This window comes from Nycticebus coucang, chromosome 22 (assembly GCF_027406575.1).
Source record: "Nycticebus coucang isolate mNycCou1 chromosome 22, mNycCou1.pri, whole genome shotgun sequence".
NCBI classification, from domain to species: Eukaryota; Metazoa; Chordata; class Mammalia; order Primates; family Lorisidae; genus Nycticebus; species Nycticebus coucang.
In genome coordinates this window covers 43,663,069-43,689,183 of record NC_069801.1, presented here as the reverse complement: position 1 = coordinate 43,689,183, position 26,115 = coordinate 43,663,069, and the positions used below count along the sequence as shown (strand labels likewise).

Genomic DNA, 26,115 nt, shown 5'->3' with positions numbered 1-26,115 from the left:
AAAAAAAAAAAAAAAAAAAGAGTAAGGGACCAGATGGAATGAGATGGAAACCAGAGCTACGGCTGTGGGAAGAACATCAACACTTCATTTCCATTCAGTCCAGACCAAGATGGAGGGAGAACCCCCAGCTGGCATCTCCAATGGTGACTTAAACATCCACCTTGTCACACAGTCCAGATACTAGCCATCATCCTCTACTCCTTTCTCTCCCTCTCCAGCCACCTCCAGTCACTACGACCTATCAGTTCTCAGATGTTTCTCTCATATCCATTGTTTTCTGTTGTCTCTCTGCCTCCATCCTTGTTCAGGACAGTATCAGTTTTTCACTGCTGTCTACAGTAGCCTCCTGGCTGGTCTCCCTGCCTCCTGCTCCAATCCTTTCTCTACTCAGCAGCTAGAGTGAGGCCTCATCCATGGCCCTAACTTGAACACCTCCAGTGAACACTCCCCATCTCTCTAAGGAGTCACCAAATCATTAGCCCAGCTGGCAGGTGCCACACGACTGGCTGTGAACCCCTGCTGTCTCACTTCTCACCAGTCTCCCTGTGACACACACATATAACTGGGCCAAATGAAATGACTTTCAGCCCAAGTCCCCTCCCATTCAGAGCCTTTGCTAATCAAAATCAGTAGAACCCAAATGACCAGCTTTAGGTACAAACATGGTCTCACACTTATTTTTCCAACCAGCCTCTCCATCTCTTAAGACCCTTATTGGTAGCAAGTCCCATCTTTGCCTCTGAAAAACTCCATCTCTACATTGTCAAACAAATCAACAACAATGGAAAAACTCTTAAGTATTTTCCCATCCAAAAGCAGAGAGGGAACTAATTACTTCCCCCACTGATTCCTCCTCCAGGACATCCTTCTCTTCCCTGAACTGCCTGGGGCATTCCTGTCTGTCCCTTTGAGAAATTGGCATGGAAGATAACCATTTTATCTTCTAGAAAGTATTTCCCCGTTTCTCCTTCCTTGCTCCTTCTCCAGCCAAAAGGCCTGCAAATACCTCTGGCCAGATCACACCCAGAGAGGATGGATCACATGCTTCATGTGTACCTCCCTCAGCACAAAGGGAGCAGTTCATCCTGGGATCCTGGGACAGGCTGCAGAGCTGTACAGTTCAGCAAGCATTCGTTGAGTGCCTGACTGACTTCCTTGCTGAATGAATGAGTGAATGAGCAAATGACCACACCTGCCTAGAAAGATCTTTGTGCCTTGTTTCCAGCTAGGAATCTGCCTCCTGCTGTCCCTGCCTCCCTGCCTGGCTTTTTGGCCCTGGGCTGAGACACACCCCCACCCCAACCCAAGTGACCCTTCTCTCAGCAGGGTCTAGGCTCGGACACTGTTGGCTCAGCCCTGAGGGTCCAATTCCAGCCGCTCCTAAACCACACACAAGGCATCTGAAGTATGTTCCGTGTCATTTCAGGCTGTCAGCGTTCTGACATCTCCCTCGGCTCTGCACCCTAGGCAATCTCAGCACTCTCAGGACCTCCCTGATTCTCATTTCCAGGGGAGCCAAAGGGGAATGGTGCTGTCAGCAAGGCTGGCTGAGCCAAGGGAACCCAGGCTGGAGAACACCTGTGTGCTGTGTGATCTGGGGCAAGTTGGGCACATGAGTCCCTAGTGCCTGAAGGACTCTGAGATGATGCAGGCCAGTGATTCCTGGCTAAAAGCATCTGGAAACCATGTGGCACCCAGTGCTGTCTATAAACTGTGTATTCCATGTGTCCGACACACACAGAATGGATGTTTTTCAAATGGATGTAGATGCTGCTATGATTGATAAATACAACCACATTTAAAAGCTTTGCAGTCATTTTTATTTTCGTCATGGTTTTTAATCCACCAATGGATATTAAAAGCATAACCATTATCACGTGGGGCAGCTGAGAGGTGTTTATTTAATCCCCATTCTTAAATTACTGCTGGAGTCCAATGTGCCTTCTTTATGGTTGTGGACATTGAAGTTCAGAAAGGAGAGAGACTTACCTGATGTCCCAAGTGAGTTAGGGTAAAGCCAGAAGTGGACTCTGGCTGCCCTACTCCTCTGCACCTAGCCCCTTCCTCTCTGCATTGACTCAGCAGTATTTATTCAGCACCTGATTTGTGGCAGACTTTATGCTAGGTACCAGGAAGCCAAAAATGAAGACCAAGGGTCCTCATGTCAGGGGAGGGCTGTGGTTATACAAGGAGAGACTTTATTTTTTTTTTTAATATTAGAGATCTAGATTTTATTAGATCCATAAAAACAATTTTAAAAAGCAGTCATAATATAAAATAGCAGCTCCCAGTAACTTCAAGTTTCATCTTCAGAAGTTGACTCAATTCAGTTTGCCTCATTCTTGGAAGCCTCGTCAAAATTCTCCACAAGATCTGGAACTTCATCATCATCATCCTCTCCAGTAGCAAGTGGTGCTTTTCCATCCACAGATTGTTTAGGCAGAGCTTCAGCCAGCTCCTCAAGCTTGTCAGACTGTCTGCACCACGCTGGTTTAAGATGCTGGGTAGCATTTCGGTCAGCTGCTTGGTCTCAGCATGGCCTGTAATGGTGAAAGTGTTTGCTGCCAGAGATGCCTGAACTTTAGGGTTGTTAAAGTGGATCACTGTTCCTTGGTTTGTAAACATATTCACCTCTTCAATACCAGAGATATTGTTTACCCCTAACTTCTTTAAGGAGAATTGAAGTTTGTTATCATCTGCTGTAGCTGTTCTATGAACCACCTTCTTCTTCCTGCGAGCAGTTCCTTTCCCACCAATGCACACTTGTGCCTGTAGTTTGGCAAGTTTCTCTTGGTTCGTGATAGTTTCTTTCATCTTGTCAGAGTGTAAAGGGGGCCGCGTGGGGGACTAGGGTTGGTGCTCAGGGGGTCTCGGGTGGACCAGCTGAGTTTAAGCGCACACACGCGGAGACGCAAGATGGCAAGACTTTATTTTTTTTTGAGACAGTCTCACTTTGTCACACTGGATAGAGTACCATGGTGTCACAGCTCACAGCAACCTCAAACTCTTGGGCTCATGTAATTATCTTGCCTGAGCTTCCCAAGTAGCTGGGACTACAGGTGCCCGCCAGAACACCCATCTAGTTTTTTAATTGTTTTTGTTGTTTTTTTTTTTTTTGAAACAGAATCTCATTTTGTCACCCTCAGTAGAGTGCTGTGGCGTCGCAGCTCACAGCAACCTCCAGCTCTTGGGCTTAGGTGATTCTCTCAGCCTCCTAAGTAGCTGGGACTATAGGCACCTGCCACAACACCCGGCTGTTTTTTGTTGCAGTTTGGCCAGTGCCAGGTTTGAACCCGCCACCCTCGGTATATGGGGCCGGCGCCCCCACTGAGCCACAGGCATCCCCCAGTTTTTTAATTTTTAGTAGAAATGGGGTCTTGCTCTTGCTCAGTCTGGTCTTGAACTCTTTTATTCTTTTTTGAGACAGAGTCTCACTGTGTCGCCCTTGGTAGAGTGCTGTGGTATCACAGCTCACAGCAACCTCAAACTCTTGGGCTTAAGTGGCTCTCTAGCCTCAGCCTCCCAAGTAGCTGGGACTACAGGTGCCCTCTAGAACACCTGGCTGTTTTTTTGTTACTGTCGTTGTTTAGCAAGCCCTGACTGCGTTCGAACCCACCTGCCTTGGTGCATGTGGCCAGCTCCCTAACCACTGAGCAACGGGCACCGAGTCTGGTCTTAAACTCTAGAGCTCAAGTAATCCACCCACCCAGCCTCCCAGAGTCCTAGGATACAGGCATGAGCCACCACACCTGGCCCACAGAGAGACATCTAACAAAGACTATACCCTGGCTTGGTGCCTATGGCTCAAGTGGCTAAGGAGCCAGCCACATACACCTGAGCTGGCAGGTTCAAATCCAGCATGGGCCCGCTAAACAACAATGACAGCTGCAATCAAAAAGTAGCCAGGTGTTGTGGCAGATGCCTGTAGTCTCAGCTACCTGGGAGGCAGAGGCAGGAGAATCTCTTGAGCCCAGGAGTTAGAGATTACTATGAGCTGTGATGCCACAGCACTCTACCCAGGGCAATAGCTTGAGGCTGTGTCTCAAAAAAAAAGACTATACTCTGTTAAAAGGAGCCACTGGGGCGGCGCCTTTAGTTCAAAGGAGTAGGGCGCTGGCCCCATATGCTGGAGGTGGTGGGTTCAAGCCCAGCCCTGGCCAAAAAAAAACTGCAAAAAAAAAAAGGACCACTGAAGGACTTGAATCAAATTGGTATAAGCATGCTGTAGTGTAATAACTCTGCTCACACCTGTCTGTCTTCTACACTTGGCTCTCAGCCTGAGGGCAAAGCCTAGAACTCATGATCTTGTGGATCCAAAACGGGGATCAATGAAGAGGAGGAGGAGAAAGAAGGCGAGGAGTGGCTGGAAAAGACTGGAATTTCACAGTGGAAAGTTCTGGCTCCCATCGGAGACGTGTCCTAAACAGGGAGCAGGTAATGACACTTAGTGAGATATCATCCAGCTAGGTGACCTGGGACAGTCGTCTTGATTGTCATGAGCCTCAGTTTCTTCTTTAGAAAATTAGGAGACGATGTTCTCATTTTATTTTAGAGAATTAGGAGAGGATGTTCTCATTCTTTAGCAATATTCACCTCCCACAAAATGTTAAGTCTCTGTCACCTTGGTAGAGCTCCATGGTGGGAGATGAATGGGTGGGGGGCTTAAGAAGGGGAGAAGAAGGAGACTCAGGTAGGTAGAAAGACAAAAACTGGTGTGCTGGAGCTAACTCCACAGTCATGAGACTGTGTGCATCCCATCCCCGTTCTGCCTGTGGTGACATCACGTTGGTAATTGAAATCGGCCACAGTGGGAGTATTTATACCATAGAAATTGGCAAATGCTACAAATCAGGGTGCCCCCCACCAAAGACCACCAGTCTTTGATTCACCAGCCCACCAGTTGGCAAGACTCCAATGACCAGACTACACGGAGACTTCCCATCTGGCGCAGGCAGGAGGCTCCAGCAGCGGAAGGCCCAGAGGGCAGGGCCACTGGGACCCTTAGGCTCACACTCAGGAAGCAGTAGGCTGGAGCCTCACACAACTTCTCTAATCCTTTCAGTAGCTCAATGAGTTAGATCTACTCCCCCACCCCCACATTTTATCCTGAGTTCTAAGGGAGACACGATCTGATCCAGTAATTCCCCTTCTAGGAATTCATCTTGAAGGATGTGCTCAATGATGCATGTTCAGGGGTGGTCATCACTGTGTTATTTATAATGGAGAAAAGATTGAGCCTAATATCCTAGAGTAAGGTTGGATCAATTCCTGGGAACATTAGGCAAACATTAAAAGAAATATTTTTGAGGAATTTTTAATGACATGAAGAAATGTTCATTATATAACGTTAAATATGAAAAATAGGGTATAAAAGTTATAGGGCATCGTTCTAAGGTGTGTGTGTGCATGTGTGTGTACAAAGGATAAAGCATAGGAAGAAAATGCACCAGAAGATCGACAGTTTTCTCTCTAGGACTTGGGGTAATTTTTATTTTTTCTTTATTCTTTTTAGGAATTAAAACTATGAACATTATTCACCAAGTTGTGCTTTTGTGACAGGCACTTTGATATATGTGTGTGTGTGCATATTATGAATATGTGTGTATGTGTTCATACTTCAACACAAAGTTTTAAAAATTTATATGTATTTAATACACCAGAAACCAATAACAGAGGTTGCCTCCAAGGAAGAGAACTGCATGGTTATGAAACAGGGGTGAGGGAGAGTTTAGCTCTGTACTACTTGCTTTTGAATTTGGAATTACATGAGTAATTCAAAAATGATGTGATTAAATTTTCAAAAATATAAACGATAAGCATGCATGAATTCTTTTTTTTTTTTTTTTTTTTGAGACAGAGCCTCAAGTTGTTACCTTGGGTAGAGTGCCGTGGCATCACAGGTCACAGCAAACTCCAGCTCCTGGCTCACGCGATTCTCCTGCCTCTGCCTCCCAAGTAGCTGGGACTGCAGGCGCCCGCCATAACGCCCGGCTATTTTTTCGTTGTAGCCATCATTGTTGTTTCGTGGCCAGGCGGGATTGGAACCCACCAGCTCAGCTGTATGTGGCTGGTGCCTTAGCTGCTTGAGCCACAGGCACCAAACCATGAATTCTTTAAATAGAAAAAAATGTTGGCCAGGCCTGATGGCTCACACCTGTAATCCTAGCACTCTGGGAGGCGAAGGTAGGTGGATCATCTGAGCTCAGGAGTTCCAGACCAGAATGAGCCAGCTAGCTGGGTGGTGTTGTGGGATCCATTCCACCAAGCTGAGGCAGGAGGATCGCTTGAGCCCAAAAGTTTGAAGTTGCTGTGAGCTGTGATGTCACAGCACTCTACTGAGGGTAACGAAGTAAGACTGTCTCAAAAAAGAAAGGAAGGAAGGGAGGGAAGGAGGGAAGGAAGGAAGGAAAAGAAAGAGAAAGAGAGAAAAAAAAAGAAAAGTCAATTTTAAAAACTATCCCCAATTTACAGATGAGAGAAAGGAGTTTCATTTGAGTGGAGGGAGCTGCCTCCCTGTTAGAAGATGGTTCCAACTCCAGTGGACATAAGCAATGGAAATATTTGGGGCTTTGAGTTTGCAGAGTACTGCTTCCCTATAAAGTCATTACCATGATAGATGCAGAAACTGAAAACAGCCGTATATTTAGAATGTGCCTCCCTCACCCCAAGACACCTACAGTCCTGGCTCCTTGCCTGGCACTTCTCTCACCACCCCACCAGGCCACCAAACATAATCTCTACAATAGTTTGTTAAGGCAGGGATCCCCTAAACTGTTCCTGCAAGGCCCAGAGAGGGCAGTCATTCACTCCAAAAACCCCTTCTGGCCAGAGATGGCCCAAAATACTGGAACCTAGGAAAGAGTTCAGAGCACTGGGTGGGAAGAAGGAAGGGCTGTCAGGAGGCAGGAAGCAGCATCTGGAACAGTTTGTGCCTTTGGAGGAGGCGTGCAGTCATTAGTGAGGCCTCAGCATGTTTGGGGGCAATAACTGCGTATTTTCTCCGGGGTGCATGGTGACTCGCCTTTGCTCGGAATGTAATGAATATGTTTCTGAAAAGGAAGGGGATGTCTACGCTCCTCCCAGGCCTGCCTGAGCTGCTGTTCTGCTCTCTGGCTGGCATTTGGCTGGCCTGCCATCCTAGACTTAGTCAGATAGCCCTAGGACCAGCCACTGGATGTGACTATGCGCCTGGCTTTCCTGATAGGGCCAAGGACTATCAGGGTAGCCTGATGGGGAAAGAATCATCCTTCCAGTGCTCTTCTGTGGTCAAGAGTCACTTCTGTCATCTCCACTCAAAGATGCCACCCAACAGATTTTCTAAGCTTAAAAAATGGAGGGACTTGTGTTTGTTTGTTTTCTTTTCTCCCAGAAGTTTCATGAGTGAAACATAGAAATAAAAAGAGTGCAGATGAATCTACAGCCTCATCTTTTGTGTCCCTTCCCCTCCTGCCCCAGGCTTCTGCCTTCTCTCGTTCTCCTTTGGGCCCTTACAAAGGCAGGTTCTGCTTGGAATACCCTTCTCTCTGCACTCCCCCATCTGAAAAACATGGTGCATGTCACCTCCTCCAGAAAGCCTTCCAAGCAAGGATAAGTCTCCTCGTCTAACTTCCTCACAGCTCTTATGCCTCGCTCTGTCACAGCCCATCATCTTACAACTAAGGAAACTGAGGCTTGGAGAGGGAAGGGAGAAGGTGTTATCAGGAATTGCTGGTAGCAAATGGCAGAATACCAGCTCCAACTTAGTTAGAAAAAACAAGACAGGGGGTGAAATCAGGGTGAAGATGAAACTGCACTTAAGGATGTCTGAAACCAAGTACTCAAAAATTATCTTCATGTCAACTTCGCTTTCACAGACCACTTTCTTCATAAGGTTGGGGACCTGACTGTTGCAGCTCCATACTGCCCTCCTTACCATTCTGCAAATGGGAATCAAATAGCTGCAGTTGGAAAAAAGCCCCAGAGAAGGACTTTGAGTGGTACAATTTGGGACCCACCCCCATCCCTGGACAAGTCATGGTGGAGGATGGCAGCTCCTAACTAGAGACGAGGCATCATAGCTACAACCCTTGCAGAAAATCACTGTGAGCTGGGCTGCCTGATTTCACTAATTCCTCTAGAGTTACTCAGCCCATATTAGATATTTTCATCCCCAATCATCTTACAGCAACTCTCTTAGGAGGATATCATTACTTTCATTTTATAAATGAGAAAACTAAAGTTTGAGAAGCACAAGTAGTTGGCCCAAAGTCCCAGAGGGTTATGAGGACCAACTCCACTTAAACCCAGTTTCCTCTGTGTACAAATGAAGAGGACAACCCCAGGAGGACAGGGACTTGCCTGAAGTCACAGAGTAGGTAGTAGAGTAATATGGAGCTGGAAGTCATATAAGCATTAAGTCACATTATACATGCATTATGGGAACATAATAGGCATCTTTGGAATATCTCCTGTGCTCATGACAGCTTCCCTTCTCTCAGAGAAGCCCACCCACACCAATCCATGGAACTATAAGAGATGACTCCCAGAGAAGTGGCCTGGCAGCCACTTGTACACTATATAAGCCCATCCCCTACCCAGAGCTGATTGGGCTAGGGTTGGAACTGATTCTGCTCATTCATCTGGTTCTGTTGGGCCAATCGCCCTCTCTCTTAAGAATTTGGAGATTCCAGGTGGCGCCTGTGGCTCAGTGGGTAGGGCGCCGGCCCCATATGCCGAGGGTGGCGGGTTCAAGCCCGACCCCGGCCAAACAGCAACAAAAAAAAATAGCCGGGCATTGTGGTGGACGCTTGTAGTCCCAGCTACTCAGGAGGCTGAGGCAGGAGAATCGCCTAAGCCCAGGAGTTGGAGGTTGTTGTGAGCTGTGTGAGGCCACGGCACTCTACTGAGGGCGATAAAGTGAGACTCTATCTCTACAAAAAAAAAAATAATAATAAATAAATAAATAAAAACTGTAATTGATTAAAAAAAAAAAGAATTTGGAGATTCCTCTTACATGGCTAGACCTGTCAGGTGCTGTGAATGGCTGTGTTTTCCCCATCTGATCTGACTGGCAGAGAAGGAAAAGAGGGCAGAGGCAGGGAGATCCTCCAGCCCCTGGGTTCCTGAGAGCTTTCCTAAGCCTGGGTCCAGTCCTTTCTGCATTAGGTTCCTTTAGAGTCCCAGTTCCCTTCTAACTGCTTCCCCTTTTTATGTTTTGATTCTAGTGGATTTCTTGCTGTGAATTAGCATCCTAATACAGCCTGCAGCAAAGTACTCGCACTGAAAAGGGTGGTGAGGCATAAAATCACATGGGTCCTTTAGCCATTTGAGTGATCGGAGGAGGAGGCTAGTGTGAGCCCGACTCATTGGGAAGGATTCTCTGGAGCAACCAGGACTGCTCTGTCTTTGAAGGATGAGACGGTTGAAGCAGGGAGAGAAGAGGTAGGAGGGCCGCTCGGGGAACCCTTCGGCCGATCTGAAGGAGCTGAATGTACAGCCCAACAGGGAGGAAAGACAGATCTTCTGGCCTCCTTGGAGATCATCCCAAGCTGTCAGGTGGGCTGAGGGAGGGATTGGGATTGGGAGGGATTAACTCCTGGGAAGGTTTCTTGCGGCTGGTTACAAACCATACCACTACAAAGCAATTATGGCTCCACACTATGCTGTAGCCTGACATTAGGCGGTTTGCCATTCCTGACCCTACTGCACACTCTCCCACTGGTGTGCCTGTGTTGGTGCAGTCCCGTCTGCCTAGAAGCACTTCCATCCTGTCTCAGCCCAGCTGAAAGGCTGCCTTATCCCTAAAGCCCTATCCCTATCCACCCTGCCTCGATTCCTGAGGAAACCAAGCTCTCTTTCTGCAGCTTCCCACTTGGACCCCCGACTGTACTTTATGCCATATCACCTGTGCATGTGCTTGTTTCTTCCACCAGGAGGAGGAGGCCAGGATCCACACTGGACTCATCTGCTGCTCTGGGGCCCCGTACTGGGCCTGGCCACAGGTAGGTGAAAATTTGCTAACTGCCCTAGTGTATCCGCTGTCCAAATTAACCTTGGGAAGAAGGTTGTTTGCTGCCTCCTTATCAACCCACCCCCACTTACCAATCAACAAAGAGAAAGAGATCTGCAGGGCCAGGAGTACATCCTCCTAGGGGGGTTGGTGGAGTTAGGGGCTGTGTGCAGCTCTGCATGTGTGTTGCATGTATGTATGTGCATGTACAGGTATGTGTAGGGAGCTCTGTCTACGACCTAGAGCCAAGTCATGGGGGGCACCGCAGGGTCAGCTGTGTCAGCCACCTGTGCCCCAGTGCTTCATTCCAGCCACAGGACCCTTTAGGCCAACAGGCATCAGGCCTGGAGGTCGATAGGAGATACAGTACACAGCGCCAAAGCCAAGCACACAGAGGCACAGAGGAGATCAGTATAGTCTTCCAGCCAGTGATGCCCCAAACAGCCCGGTTAATGTTGAGCTGCAGTTTTTCCTTCAGGTTCTCCTGCTCCTCTTCTTCAAGCAGGACCAGGAGAGAATGGAGTGGCCGGGCGAAGGGAGACTGGATGGTATAAGGTTTGACAAAGAAGAAAGGTGCAGAAAACGAGCTAGCCCTTACCAAGTACCTACAGGTTATCTTCCTTAACTTATAGATAAGGAAGCAAGAGCTCTTGCCCCAGGGCATGTGGCTTGAAAGTGGTGGGGTGGGAACTTGATGACCGCCCTCTGCCTGGAGTTCCATTGCCCTTGAAGGGTCAGAGGAGGTGACCTGAGCCTCCCCAGCACTCTTCCCTCCCAAAGCTTTGCCGCTTCAAACCCTCATCACCTTACATTCCAATCCTCACAAACAGCTGTCCAGAGTGACTCATGCCCCAATCCCTGGCACAGTCAGACAGACCACTGCCATTACACCTGGGACTTTCCCAACCAGCATTTACCAGAGGTGCAGGTGCTCAGTCCTGTAGGTAGCAGCTTCTGCCGTCAGAACGTACATTCCATGAGGCCCGGAGCTCAATTTTCTTCACTGCTCTGTCCCTTTTGGGTCATTCATGAACAAATGTTTTCTGCCCACTAAGTGACAGGCACTATGCTAAACGTTTGGAATACAAGAAAAAACAGACAAAACTCAGGGCTCCCGGACCTTAATTCCTAGTGGAGAGAGAGATGTTAAACAAAAGAAATAGGCAAGTCTTATAATGTGTTGTCTCGGAAGGTCTTAAGCAGCGCAAAGTAAAGGAGGAGAACAGAGAAAGTGGGAGTCTGATTTTATGTAGGGAGGTCAGGAAGGGAGCCACGTGGATACCAGAGTAAAAGGCATTCCAGGCAGTGGCAACAGCTAGCATGAAGGTGCAGAGGCAGGACGGTCTCCAGCATTTTCCAAGAAGAGCTAGGAGGCCAGTGAGGGTGGAGCAGAGTGAGAGGCAGGGCATGAGAGCCCTGCAGGGCACTGTGAGGGTTTTGCCTGACTCCGATTTCAGAAGCCACTAGACTGCAGTGTTTTTCAACCTTTCTTATGTCCTGGCACGCTTGAACCTATGGTTAAACTTCCACGGCACGCTTAAATTATGTTGATCCAAAAAAAGAGTCAAAAGAAGAATTACTTATTGTGCTTTGAACGTCTTTTGAAAATTATTTATTTATTAATTTTATATTTTATTTTATTTTATTGAGACAGAGTCTTACTCTGTCACCCTCAGTAGAGTGCTGTGCAGTCATAGCTCACACCAACCTCAAACTCTTTGGGCTTAAGTGATCCTCTTGACTCAGCCTCCTGAGTAGCTGGAACTACAGGTGCCTGCCACAATGCCTAGCTAGTTTTTTTTCTATTTTTAGTAGAAATGGGGTCTCACTCTTGCTTAGGCTCATCTCAAACTCCTGAGCTCAGGAGATCTACCGACCTCGGCCTCACTAGGATCACAGTTGTGAGCCACTGTTCCTGGCCATTGCAAATAATTTAATTGATGATCTTTTTTTTTTTTTTTTGTAGAGACAGAGTCTCACCTTATCGCCCTCAGTAGAGTTCCATGGCATCACACAGCTCACAGCAACCTCCAACTCTTGGGCTTAGGCGATTCTCCTGCCTCAGCCTCCCGAGCAGCTGGGACCACAGGCGCCCACCACAACGCCCGGCTATTTTTTTGTTGCAGTTTGGCCGGGGCTGGGTTTGAACCCACCACCCTTGGCATATGGGGCCGGCGCCCTACCTGCCGAGCCACAGGCGCCGCCTTAATTGATGATCTTTAAAATTTTTTGCAGCACACCTAAGATCCTCTCAGGACACCAGATGAAAATTACTGCCAGATGAGTAGTGTTACCTGATTTAGATTTTAAAAGGATCACTCTGCCTACTGTGTTAAGAACTTATAGTCTCTGACACAGAAGTTAGAAAAGCAAACCAAGAGGAAAATTCCAGACTGGTTTTTTTGTTTGTTTGTTTGTTTGTTTGTTTGTTTTTAAGAGGCAGAATCTTACTGTGCTGCCCACACTGTTCACAAACTTCTGGGCTCAAGCAATCCTCTTGCCTCGGCCATACCAGCACCTGAGATTACAGGTGTGCACCATCTCACCTGGCAGCAGTTCTACCTTGCACCCTAGTGATCTGAGTCCAGTTAGAACCAACTGAAAGGGAACAGATTGCTGCTGAGCACAGCATGACTCTTTTTGTTGTCCTTTATCTTAGTATATGTTCTGGGAGATCAGAACTCCTTGTCGTGGGAGATGTGCAGATCAGAACTGGGCAGCCTTAGAAAAAACTGTAAGCTGTGGCCTTCTATAGCTAAGAGCAGCCTGTGTGTCCCCAAACCTCCCCTCCTGGCCTTTAGCTCAGATATTGCAAGTAGGCTCAGAGAGGTTCCTGTCTCCTCCTAAAAGACCGCCATCTGACCTTCAAGGATATTGGGTCTTCTTGGTATATTTTGTCTATTGCCCTTAGGTAGTACCAATGACAAAGGGGACCCAACAAGCAGGCCTGCCAGGAAACGTTGGCTGAGGAGTACCTGGAGCAATATTTGGCTGAGGCTAGGAGGCTATCCAGGGTGGCAGGCACTCCGTGGGCAGCCTTGGATTCCAGGGAGCCAAGGCCAATGCAGGCCAGGAATTCCTTGCCTTAATTTTTGCCTCTAATTCCTCCCAGAAATGAGGCATATCCGTCTTCAAACTCCCCGGTTTTTATGAGGCGATTATGGTGATTACTATAAATCTCCCGTGTGTTATTTTCAAAGGGACAATTAAGTAGAGGAACTAAGCACCATTTTCATTTCTAATTAAGTGATTAGGGTTTGTTTGGCAAATTCCAACATCTGTGGCTAGAGCTGGAGTTGGGCAATTCACAGCCTCCACACAGTAAGCATTCAGCACCTCCCTTCTGGCCTGGCTTCTTGTAGCCTGACAGAATTAGAAAGAATCCTTTCACTATACAGATGAGGAAACTGAGAGACCAAACTGACTCACCAATACTACACCTCAATAGAGCTGGATTCTGCCTCCTAGAGCAGAACTCCAGTCATCACACCATGCTTTCTTTCTTTTTTTTTTTTTTTTGGAGACAGAATCTCACTATGTTGTCCTTGGTAGATTGCCATGGTGTCATAGCTCACAGCAACCTCAAACTCTTGGGCTTAAGCAATTCTCTTGCTTCAGCCTCCCAAGTAGCTGGGAATACAGATGCCTGCCAAAACACCCAGCTATTTTTTTGTTGTAGTTGTCATTGTTGTTCAGCAGGCCCAGGCTGGGTTCAAACCCCCCAGCCTCAGTGTATGTGGCTGACGCTCTAACCACTGAGCTATGGGCACACTGAGCCCACACCATGTTTTCTATCTAAAGGAGCTACTTCTTCTTCTTCTTTTTTTTTTTTTTTTGAGACAGTCTTACTCTGTGCCTTGGGTAGAGTGCGGTAGCATCATAGCTCACAGCAACCTCAAATTCTTGGGCTTACACCATCCTTTTGCTTCAGCTTCCTAAGTAGCTGGGACTACAGGCACTCACCACAATGCCCAGCTAGTTTTTCTATTTGTAGTAGAATCAGGGTGTCACTCTTGCTCAGGCTGGTCTTGAACTCCTGAGCTCAAGCAATCACAGGCCTCAGCCACCATGCCCGCCCCTTCTCTTGAGGTCTTTCTTAAATGATTGTTAAGGATAAAGAGCAAGGTAACCTCAGTAGACAAGATATTACAACAAATTTCAGAACAATAGGGAGAGGGGAGGAAGATAGGAGATGGGGGTCATGATGTATGGCACACCTTTTAGGGATGGGACACAATTGTAAAAGGTACTTTATCTAACAAATGCAATCAGTGTGACCTAATTCTTTGTACCCTCAATGAATCCCAAACAATAAAAAAAAATTTACAGAGTAGCGCCTGTGGCTCAGTGAGTAGGGCACCAGCCCCATATACCAAGGATGGCGGGTTCGAACCCAGCCCTGGCCAAACTACAATAATAACAACAAAAAAAATAGCCGGTCTTTTGTGGCAGGCGCCTGTAGTCCCAGCTACTCAGGAGGCTGAGGCAAGAAAATCGCCTAAGCCCAGGAGCTGGAGGTTGCTGTGAGATGTGACGCCACAGCACTCTACCCGGGGCAACAAACTGAGACTCTGTCTCTAAAAAAAAGAATTACAAAAAATTTCAGGACAATAGAAAGCAAAGGAAGGAATGGCAACTGATGCTGTAGGGCAGAGAAAGCCTGGGCGTAAGTGTGCAGAGGGGACAACACAGCCGAGGAAGGAGGCAGCCTGCCTTGGCAGAACCAGGGGACAGAGAGCTAGAAACGGGGTTAGTTCAAAGTCTCTCCCCAGCCCTGTACTGAGACAGTGGGTCCACTCTCCGGGGGGGAGATCAGGGGATTTCTGGAGAAATCTAATGTCCCCAGGAGAGCTTCCTGCTCTGGCCTTGGGTGGGAGTGCAGGGAGGAAGTCCTCTGCTCTAGCGACTCAATGCCCAGTCAACCTAAAGCATGCCAGCCAGTCAATGAGCTTTTCAGTTCATTCTTCAATATGAATAGACAAAGATTACCATTTGAGGAAAGCCTCCAAACTGAGAGACAAATAAAATGGCCTCAGAGGAAATAGAAATCACGCAAGAAACAGCAAAAGACAAAAACAAGTTTTTTTACACTCTGTTAATACTCCCGAGAGCATTAATACCATTAATACTCAAGGAGTATTGTAGCCATCAAATAAAAACTGGATAGTATGAAGAACAAAGAAACAGAGAACAAGAGAGAGTTCCTGAAAATTCAAAAAATATATATGCTTTAAAATTTAACAGATGTTTTAAAGTTAGGGAAATTTCTCAAAAAGTGAAATAAAAAGATAAAGATGTAGAAAATATGACCGAAAATATAAGAGACATAAAGAATCATTCCAGGAAGTAAAAAATCCAACAATTGGAAATTCCAGATAAAACAGATTAAAATGGAGAAGAGGAATTGCAGTCAGTGTAACCTGGCTTATTGTACCCTCAATGAATCCCCAACAACAAAAAAAAAAAAATGGAGAAGAGGAATTATTTAAAAGTTACATTAAAAAATTCCTGTAAACAAAGTTCATAAAGCTTTTGTATTAAAGGAGCTACGTGCCCCCCAAATGAATTTAACAATGATCCATGTTCAGGTACAACATCCTGACAGTTTTAAACATAGGGCCAAAGATATCTAAAGGTTCTAGAGGGGACAGGCCAATGGCTCATACTTGTAATCCTAGCACTCTAGGAGGCCAAGGTGTGTGGATTGCTTGAGCTTGGGAGTTCAAGACCAGACTGAGCAAGATCAAGACTCTGTCTCTACTAAAAATAGAAAAACCAGCCAAGCACTGTCGTGGGCACCTATAGTCCCAACTACTCAGGAGGCTGAGGTAGTAGGATCACCTGAGCCCGAGAGTTTGAGGTTGCTATGAGCTATGACGCAATTCTAATGAGGGTAACTGAGTGAGACTTTGACTTGAAAAAATTTTTTTAAAGTTTCTGGAAGGGAGACAAATGATAATAGAGAAAAAAGTCACAAAGGAATGAGAATCAGAATGACTTCAGAAGTATCAGCAACTAACAGTGGGTGCTAGAAGATAATGGAGAAATGTTTCAAAATGCTGAGAGAACTTAGTTTTCAATCCAGTATTCTCTATAAGCTGAACTATCAATTATAAGACTATAATAAAGACATATGAGGCCAGGTGCGGTGGCTCACTCCTGTAATCCTAGCACTCTGGGAGGCCAAGCACGGGTGGATTGCCTGAGCTCACAGGTTCCAGACCAGCCTGAGCCAGAGTGAGACCCTGCCTCTAAAAATAGCTGGGCGTTGTGGCAGGCTCCTGTAGTCCCAGCTACTCGGGAGGCTGAGGCAAGAGAATCGCTTAAGCCCAAAAATTTGACGTTGCTGTGAGCTACAACACTATGGCTCTCTACCAGGGGCAACAAAGTGAAACTCTGTCTCAAAAAAAAAAAAAAAGGCTCCGCGCCTGTGGCTCAAGCGACTAAGGCGCCAGCCACATACACCTGCACCTGAGCTGGTGGGTTCGAATCCAGCCTGGGCCCACCAAACAACAATGACAGCTGCAACCAAAAAATAGCCAGGCATTGTGGTGGGCGCCTATAGTCCCAGCTACTTGGGAGGCAGAGGCAAGAGAATCGCTTGAGCCCACGAGTTGGAGGTTGCTATGAGCTGTGATGCCACAGCCCTCTACCCAGGGCAACACCTTGAGGCTCTGTCTCAAAAAAAAAAAAAAAAGGAAAGGATAATTTAAACATTCTCTGCCTTGACAATGCAAAAGTAAAACTACCAATGACAAAAACTGGAGAAGAGATGGGAGCTGAGAGGTGAGGAAAGGACCTCTGTATTCCTATCTCACGAAGCAAGAGTAAAAAATAAAGCCCTTTGGCGCCTGTCGCTCAGTGAGTAGGGCGCTGGCCCCATATGCCGAGGGTGGCGGGTTCGGAACCAGCCCCGGCCAAACTGCAACAGAAAAATAGCCCGGCGTTGTGGCGCGCGCCTGTAGCCCCAGCTGCTCGGGAGGCTGAGGCAAGAGAATCGCTTAAGCCCAAGAGTTAGAGGTTGCTGTGAGCTGCGTGATGCCACGGCACTCTACCTGAGGGCGGTACAGTGAGATTGTCTCTACAAAAAATAAAAAAATAAATAAAGCCCTTTGGTTATGGAACAAGGAATAAATTGTTAGTATATTTCTTAAAAGGTAATCAGTACAGCAATTAAAAATGGTTATATAACTCTATCAGGAGGACGACAGAGGGAGGAGAGATGATCAAAGTGAGCTGATTCTCATCCAATGTGTTGAGGAATCAACAGTCTAAAATTAGTTAAGAAATAGGTACACTTATCTCTTGGTACACAGACCCATGTGTCAAGATGTTCACTGCAGTATTGCTTACTGTAGCAAAAGAATGAAAACAATATAAATGTTTGTCAGTAGGAGACTGATTAAATAACAGTAAAAATACTCAAGGGGATATACAGCCAATACTATAACAGCCAATAAAAAGAGTGAGGTAGAACCACAATATCATACATAAAAAGGGTAAACGTACAAGACAGTGCACATGTGTTACTGCGCAAAAAGCACGGAGAAAGGGAGTGATGTATATATGTATGCATCGCTTTGAGGAGACTATTTCTTTTTATTGAGACAGAGTCTCATTTTGTCACCCTCAGTAGAGTGTTGTGGTGTCACAGCTTACAGCAACCTCCATCTCCTGGGCTTAGGCGATTCTCTTACCTCAGCATCCCGAGTAGCTGGGACTACAGGTGCCCACCACAATGCCCAGCTATTTTTTGTTGCAGTTTGGCTGGGGCCGTGCTCGAACCCACCACCCTTGGTATATGGAGCCGGGGCCCTACTCACTGAGCCACAGGCACTGTCCTTTTTTTATTGAGACAGAGTCTCATTTTGTTGCCCTCGGTAGAGTGCTGTGGCATCATGGCTCACAGCAACCTCCAACTCTTGCCTCAGTCTCCTGAATAGCTGGGACTACAGGCACCCACTACAATGCCCGGCTATTTTTTGTTTGTGTTAGCAGACCCGGGCTGGGTTCAAACCCACAAGTCCGGGTGCATGTGGCCGGCACCCTACCCCCTGAGTTACAGGCACCACCTAAGGAAACTATTTTCTTTTAATTGTTTTGATTGTGGCAAAAATATATAACACAAAACTCACCATTTAACCATGTTTAACTGTACAATTCTATGGCAGGAAGTACATTCACATTGTTGTCCAACTATTACCACCATTCATCTCCAACCTTTTTTATCTTCCCAGACTGAAATTGCATGTGCATTAAACAATACTGCTAGGCCCTTTCCCCCCAGCCTCCAGCAATCACCATTCTACTTTCCATCTCTATGAATCTGACTCCTCACACATTTGTACTCATATAGCACTTGTCTTTTTATGTCCGACTCACTTCATTTTAAAGAGCCCTTTAAAATGTCTTCAAGGTTCACTCACTTGTAGCATGAGTCAGAATCAGCTTTCTTATTATTCTTAAAGCTGAATAGTATTCAAATGATACTTTTCTTTTTTCCCCATGAGACAAGGACTCATGCTTTGTCACCGAGCTAGAGTGCAGTAATATGAATACAACTCACAGCAACCTCAAGCTCCTGGGCTCAAGCAACCTCCTGCCTCAGCCTTCTGAATAGCTAAGACTTACTCACCATGCCTGGGCCAAATTTTTTACATTTTATAGAGATGGGGCCTCACCATGTTGCCCAGGTTGGTCTTGCACTCCTGGGTTCAAGAAATCCTCCTGCCTCAGCTTCCCGAAGTGCTGGGATTATAGGCATGAGCCACCAGGCTTGACTGTGGCAGTTGAATTTTTTAAATAGAGGCATAGGAGGAGACATACCTGGTCTAGCGAATGCTGTGCTTTTTGCCTGGCGTATTAGTTTTCTGTTGCTGGGTAACAGATTACCACAAACTTAGCAACTTAAAACACCATTCATCACCTCACAGTCCTGTAAATTGTGTATCTGAGTGAGTTCAAGGGACTGTAATCTCTGCTTATAGAATCACAAAGCCACAATGAAGATGTTGACTGGGCCAAGCTTTTATCTATCTGGAAGCTCTGGGAAAGAATCCACTTCCAGCCTCACTGAAACTGTGGGCAGAACATTCCTTCCATTGGTGGAATTGTGGCCTCTGTTTCTTTGCCCATTGTCAGTCAAGGCCACTCTCAGCTTCTAGAAGCCACATTCCTTCCTTCTTCAAACCAAGCAACAGCAGGACTTCCTTCTCTCTTACTCACCAGAGAAAACTCAATTTTAATGGGGTCATGTGACTTGATTGGGCCCACCCCAATAATCTATCTTTTAATGAGAGGCAACCCCACTCAAAAGGGAGAGGACTATCCAAGATAACGGTCATTGGGCAGGCCGTTTTATGGTGACCCCAGTGACTCTCGCCATTGGGTAATTCCCTCTTCTGTGAATGTTATGCAACGTGGCAGGTGCAGTTAAGGTTACTAACCACTTGACTTAAGATAAGATAGGGGGATTACCAAGGTAGGGCTAATATTATCACATGAGCCCTTTAAAAGCAGAGAGTTTTGTCTGACTAGTGACAGAAGAAATCAGGGGTGGCACCTGTGGCTCAAGGAGTAGGGCGCCAGCCCCATATACCATGGATGGCAGGTTCAAACCCAGCCCTGGCCAAAAAAAAAGAAATCAGAGATTTAAAGCATAAGGAAGATTCTATAATAAGAGCATGTGAAAAGGACTGAGAGCAGCCTCTAGTGCCAAGACCACACTATGACCAACAGTCAGCAAGGTAATGAGGACCTCAGTCCTACAGCTGCAAGGATCTTAATTCTGCCCACAATGTGAATGAGGTTAGAAGTGGATTCTTTCCCAGAGCCTCTGGATAAGAGCCCAGCCAAGCTGATGTCTTAATTTCAAACTTGTGGTACTGTGAGCAAAGAACCCAATCAAGCCTGCGCAGACTTCTGACCTCCAGAAGAATCATGAGGTAATAAATGGGTGTTATTCTAAGTCACTAACTTTATGGTGATTTGTTACACAACAATAGAAAATTAATACACCTGGCATGCCCTTCCCCTCCCTTTCTGTCCCCAAACCCTTATTTTGTTTATGTCATGAGAGGTATTTTGGATTGGTGGTTAAGCTCTGAAACTGCAGACAGGCAGACCTGAGTTAGAATTTTTCCACTCTGAGGATTTGTAATCCTGAACACAGTAAGCATTCACTAGACAGCAGCTGTAATGCTCCTTCTTACTTTCTCACTCCCTCTGTGAATGATCCCAACTCCCACCCCACTCCTCTGGAAAGGTCATCATACCCTCCCCTGCACTTGGCACTTACTCTACTATGCACGCCCCAGGCTGTACAGTTACATACCTTCAGCAGACTGTTAACTTGTTGGAGGGCAGAAATCTTGCTTTTGCGAGGCTTGCTGCAGCCCTTGTTATGACAAAGCAGCTCTGGCAAAGTTTGTGGAAGAGGAACATAGAGGAACTGTACAGGAGTCTGAGGTGCTGGGCGAGGGGTAAGCTGTTACTAGGATAATTACCTGTCAGGGACGAGGGAAAGGATTGACCTGATGACATCCTGCATCTTTCTGGCCCTGGCTTGTGTTTTAAAGTTGGCATTTGCTTTATTGAAGGACAAAAAAAAGCAGAAGGCAGGTGCTAAGGGTAAGAGACCTCTCCAGCTGGGCTTAGCAGGGAGGTGGAGTCAGGTATCTGAGCTGGGCATCAACTCATTCATTTAGTTATTTAGCATGAACTGTTGACTCTAGCTGTCCTGCACTGGGAGATGCTGGGATTCTGACAGTTGCCCCTAGAGAATAACCTTTAGATAGAAGTCATATCATGATCAAGACCCAGTTATCTAAGGAGCAGAGTCACAGGACAAACAGGGAACTCTGAAGTGTCTGTTCTGTTGAGGGGTGGAGGAGGGATGGGGACTTGTGGTTGTCTCAGTGGTGTGGGACAGGGAGAAGATGAGAAAGAGTACCGTGGATCCTGGAAGGTTGAGCCGGGAGCAAGGAGCCAACTAGCTCTGTGCAAGGACCCAGAACAGGAAGGTACAGGCTTCTGAGTGCAGTAACAGTTGACCAGCAAAGCTCAGAACCCATGAAAGGTGAATGCAAGATAGAGCCTTGACGCCCCTTGGTGGCCATTCTGCTAACTACATCTGCAGGCCCACTCCCCAACCCCGGAGAATCATTCTTGCACTAAAAATGATTTGTGTGAATGCATCTGTGTCTGGGGTTGTGTGTCTGTGTTCCCCGAATGTACAGGTGTATACATATATATAACCCTTATACATGTGTACATATAGGTGTACATATGTATATATAGGTGTACATATATGTATATATCTATATACCTGTACATATATATGTATATATAAGGGTTATATATATGTATACACCTGTACATATAAGTGTATGAGTGTTCATATGTGCATGTGTCTGAGAGTACTCTGTTGGTGCTATGACGGGGCCTGTGTGTACAAGGTGTGTGTACACATATGTACTAGGTGCTAGTATGCCGCCATGCATTTGTGTGCACGAGTGGCAAAACATGGATCTGTGTGTTTGTATGTGTATCTTTTGATGTGATTGCTGTGTGCTGGTGTCTGAGTGCATGTGTATTAATGTAACTGTTTGGGGTTGGCTTTCTTTTCTGTTACACATTGAAATAGTTAAGCTCCATAATCTTATTGTTTGTTTAAAGTTTGCTCTTGGATGCGGGCCTGTTCTAGAATAACTAGCAGATGCGAAAAGCATCCATTATGTATTTTTGCAATTAGCCGAAAACCCAGAAATTTTTCTTAAATAACAGACACAATTCTGTGGGTTGCTTATTGCTGGGAGCCACCTCCTCTCCCGGGCTCACCCTAGGCTCAGCCCCAACACAGACCAAGCCAGAGAGGGTTTGCAAACTGTCCCTAGTGAGATGGAAAAACCATTAAGGGTTTTAGAATAGAACTTAAGGGACAGCTTATAGTGAGGAGGAGGGTAATGAAGAGAGGAGAGGAGGAAGGGGATAAAAACAGGAGCACAGCCTCCTAAATCTGCCCTCGTCACAGTGTTCCATCAAGCCTAGCAGTTACCCAGTTTTCTAGTCTGGACTCGGCTAAGTAGACACAGGATAAAAATCCACATTCTTTTACTTGTTATGAAAGGCTTTTCCATTATATTGTCTCACCTTATCTTTGCATACTCCCATCTCCCATTATTTGTTACATACACACTCACTCACCTCCAGCTAGTTGGATCTCCCCCATTGCTCACTGCCATCTTTTTGCCAAGCTGTTCTCCTCCTCCAATAGAAACCAGGCATCTCCTGACCACTGGCAGCATTACCACCAGCAAACTCTGTTGAGCACTCCCTGGCACTGGGAAGGACAGCAGGAGGCTGAGGGCCATTACTCAGCATTTGGGTTCTTATGTAAGGCACAGACTTTCATGATTTCCCTTAGCCTTTCTGCCCTGTTTATAAGACAGGGATCTGTTATGTACTCTGGGTTTCAAGAGGGCCCAGAGAATATCCAGGCAGACTTCAGACTTAGCTACAACTTAAAGAAGATAGATGATCCTTAAACCATAGAATCTCAGGGCTGAAGGACTAATAAAATCCTCCTGAACAGCCATGCTGGCTCTGCTTGCACACTTCCAGTGATGGGGAACTCATGTCCTCAGCACCTCATGTCCCCTCCGCCAGTTCACTGTTCAGTGGCTCTATGACTTTAGATCCTCTTTCCTACATGGCTTGCACTGCCCTAGCTCTGCCCTCAAGCCCATATTGAACACATCTACTACATCTCCTCTCAGAGGTCTGGAAACAGTGGTGGTGGCCCCTGGGCTCTCCTCACCTTTTACAGTGGTAACTGCTGACTAAGCTGAAAGGAGGTCCACTGTATCAAGGTGGTATTCATTCCAGGAGTCTCTTAGCAGGAGTGCATTTGTGATACTCTCGTGGTGCTTCTCCCCTCTCAATCCATGAGCTTCCAGGATGGCAGATCGGGCAACTGTTTAATTTGTGAGCTTTCACTAAGGTTGTCACTGTCACTTCATCAACCATTAAGTACCTGTTTATTCTACGTTAGGCACCATGGATACACAGACCAAGACGACTTGGTGCCTTGCCCACAAAGATGCAGGGCTGTTTTGTGTTATCTGCTCTAGTCACTTTGTTTACTACTGGGGTCCTCAAAGTATCACTATCAGCATCACTCAGAACTTTAAAAGAAACGCAGATTCTTGGACCATACCTCTCCGATCTACCGAATCAGAAACTCTGGGAGTATGCCTAGCATTCTGGATCTAACAAGCCCTCCAAATGATTCTGATACATTCTGAAGTTTGAAAACCACTGGTTTAGATTCACCTGGGGAGACCTTAAAATTACATTAGATGTCTGAGCCTAGTGGCGCATGCCACTAATCCTAGCACTTTGGGAAGCCAAGGCAGGAGGATTGAGGCCAGGACTTTGAGGTTGCAGTGAGCTACGATCACACCACTGCATTCCAGCCTAGACAATAGAGTGAGACCTGCCTAAATAAATCAATAAATAATTTCTAGGGATAGGGCCTTAGGCATTGATTTTTGTTTTAAATATGGTTTAAAATATATTTGATAAATGCTCAGTAAAGAGTGAAATCCTGTTATACAGTAACAGTGGTTCTGGAGCATAATGAAATATTAATTACTCTGCCTCTCTAAGCCCTTGACAGGAACAATGGAGGTATATTAATAAAGCATGTTGGTGTTGAGGAATAAGAACTGGGGGGAAAAAAGAGAACTGGCTTCTGGGTCCAGTTCTGCTCCTAACTATCGAGAGCAGTGGTTCTGAACCTTCCTAATGCTGCGACCCTTTAATACAGTTCCTTATGTTGAGGTGACCCCCAACCATAAAATTATTTTCATTGCTACTTCATAACTGTAATTTTGCTACTGTTATGAACTGTAAATATCTAATATGCAGGATGTATTTAGGCGACACCTGTGAAAGGGTTGTTCAACCTCCTCAAAGGGGTCGAGACCCACAGGTTGAGACCCACAGGTTGAGAACCACTGATCTGGAGGGATTTTAGAGGATACTTTTCTTCTTTCAATGCAAAAAAATTTAGTAATCTACTCTGTGCCAGGTCAGTAAGAGAATAGAGAAATACAACAAAGACCTCTGAAGTCTCTTTGCCATTCAAAGACTCCAGTGGTCAAGAACCATTGTACACTGCTATGGAGGAGAAAGCAGGCTGAAAGAATCTCATTTCGCTTTTTCCCAATTCAGTAAATACAGTAGGTATTAAAGTGCTGAGGATGCACTGTAATCTAAGGCTTCAAGTAGAAATTTATATTACTTCAATCATGTTCAAATCTGTAACATGAACCAGAAAATAGTAAAAGTATTCATAAAGCAGAGATCACCCTAGCATAGTAACATTGAAATAAGAGGTACAATAGGTCAAAGATCTATCAACATAGATTGAAGTACAGGAGGGTAGGTGGGTGATAGTTCCTGGTCTTTCTTTCTTCCTCCAAGACAGTTAGATGTTAAGTCTTTTTGAGAGTTGCATGCTGAAAGGGCGGCTGATGGGGTCTAAGATCCAGCTCCCTTCCCGCCTCAGTACTTTAGGATCACCAGCTCCCAATCTTCAAGGCAATGAAAATAGAATCATAAGGAGATCACAAGTTGACCCTGCTGGGATTCAAAGCTCAGGGATATAACTTGTAGCTAACAGCTACTGCCAAAAATATCTTTCCTTTTCAGTTTACTTTTTCAACAAATGTTTACTGAGTGTCTTCTATGTGCAGGCACTGGTCTAGGCACTGGGAAACAGGATGAAAAAGATGGTGTTGCTCTTCTGACCTTTAAAACCTAGTGTGGAAGATCAACAAGTGAAAGTAACTTCACGTGTGGTGATGTCTAGTAAAGAAAACAAAAGGAGGGTAATAGGCTAGTGGCTGAGGAAGCATAGTGAGGTGTGAGGTCACACCTATTACAAATGTAACAGGCAGCAGGGGCTACTAGAAAGATGGGAGGCAGATCTGGTAAGGCCCAGAGGTCTGAGTTCCAGTTTCAACTATCTAGTTGTGAAGATTGTAGCAACTGAGTTGGATTGTTTAGGCCTCAGTTCAGTCATCCATGGCACAGGAAAATCACTCCAACCTGCCTAAAATTTGCTGTGAAAACAAAATGAAATCACAACACTGTTAAGAAACCAGCTTGTTGAAGGCAGTAGTTGTATACTGATTGTTGTAGCCCTATTTTGAATTTTTGTAATATGAACATTTTGGTGCTGCTGTGATAGACACATTGCCTAAGGAAGAGGTAGACTACCTGTAACAAACTTGTAACCCCACTTACAGGGATCAGCATCTCTGAACACTGGCTTGCTAGTGACCAGTCACTAAATTAAGATGACAGACCCTTGCATGAATATGATTATAGACCATGAAATGACCGCCTGTTATCTAGCCATAATCTGTGTGTCATCAGATAAAATAATGATTTAGCTGCTAACTATAAAAAGCTATTTCCTTAGGTCAAATACACAAACTAAACTCAGAAGTATCTATAAAATTACTCAAACCAGAAGTGAAAGATAAATGAAGATAGGTGGTGTTAAGGAAGTCACATTCCTGAATCCCATTTTCTTCAACAAAATACTCATGGACAGGTAGGAATGTGGTCTGTGATCATGAAGACTTTTGGTCAGATTAGGAAATATTTTATGGGAGTGATTTTGGAGTGAAGTATTAATAAGCTCCTACAAGAGCCATCACGTATGAAGTAGAACTAGACTGAAAAACCCTGCTTTTCTTTATAAATTGTTTCCTTCTTCCCATGTCATCCCCTGAACTTCAAAATTTTCCATTATCACATAGTAGCACCAGGCTCAAGCCCAATATTTACCTTCTTTCCCCAAAGAACACTTGTCCAGACCTAATTAAAGGCCTTCCACAGAGGAAGGAATATAGATACCATCTGTGCTCAACCATGTTGATATCGGATATGACACAGTCATTCTGACAGTGATTCTGGGAGCAGGAGGATTCAAATGTGGTTGTTTCAACTTGGTCCTTTTAACGTGGGAATATTTTGACCCAATCTAAAAGTTAACCATTAAACTTTAGCTTTTTTTTCCCCTCCAAATAACGTAAATAATGTGTCATCTTGAC

At 45.7% G+C, this 26,115-nt stretch overlaps 1 long non-coding RNA gene and 1 pseudogene across 1 annotated transcript in view; one reads left to right on the top strand and one right to left on the bottom strand.

The window, feature by feature from the left end:
- Positions 1 to 26,115, top strand: part of LOC128574920 (uncharacterized) — a 54,356-nt gene that overhangs the window by 27,233 nt on the left and 1,008 nt on the right. The window contains exon 2 of the long non-coding RNA XR_008376879.1: positions 9,912 to 9,980. This is a non-coding gene — a long non-coding RNA (uncharacterized LOC128574920). The remainder of the gene's footprint in view (positions 1 to 9,911; positions 9,981 to 26,115) is intronic.
- Positions 2,219 to 2,814, bottom strand: LOC128574919 (transcription factor BTF3-like; annotated as a pseudogene).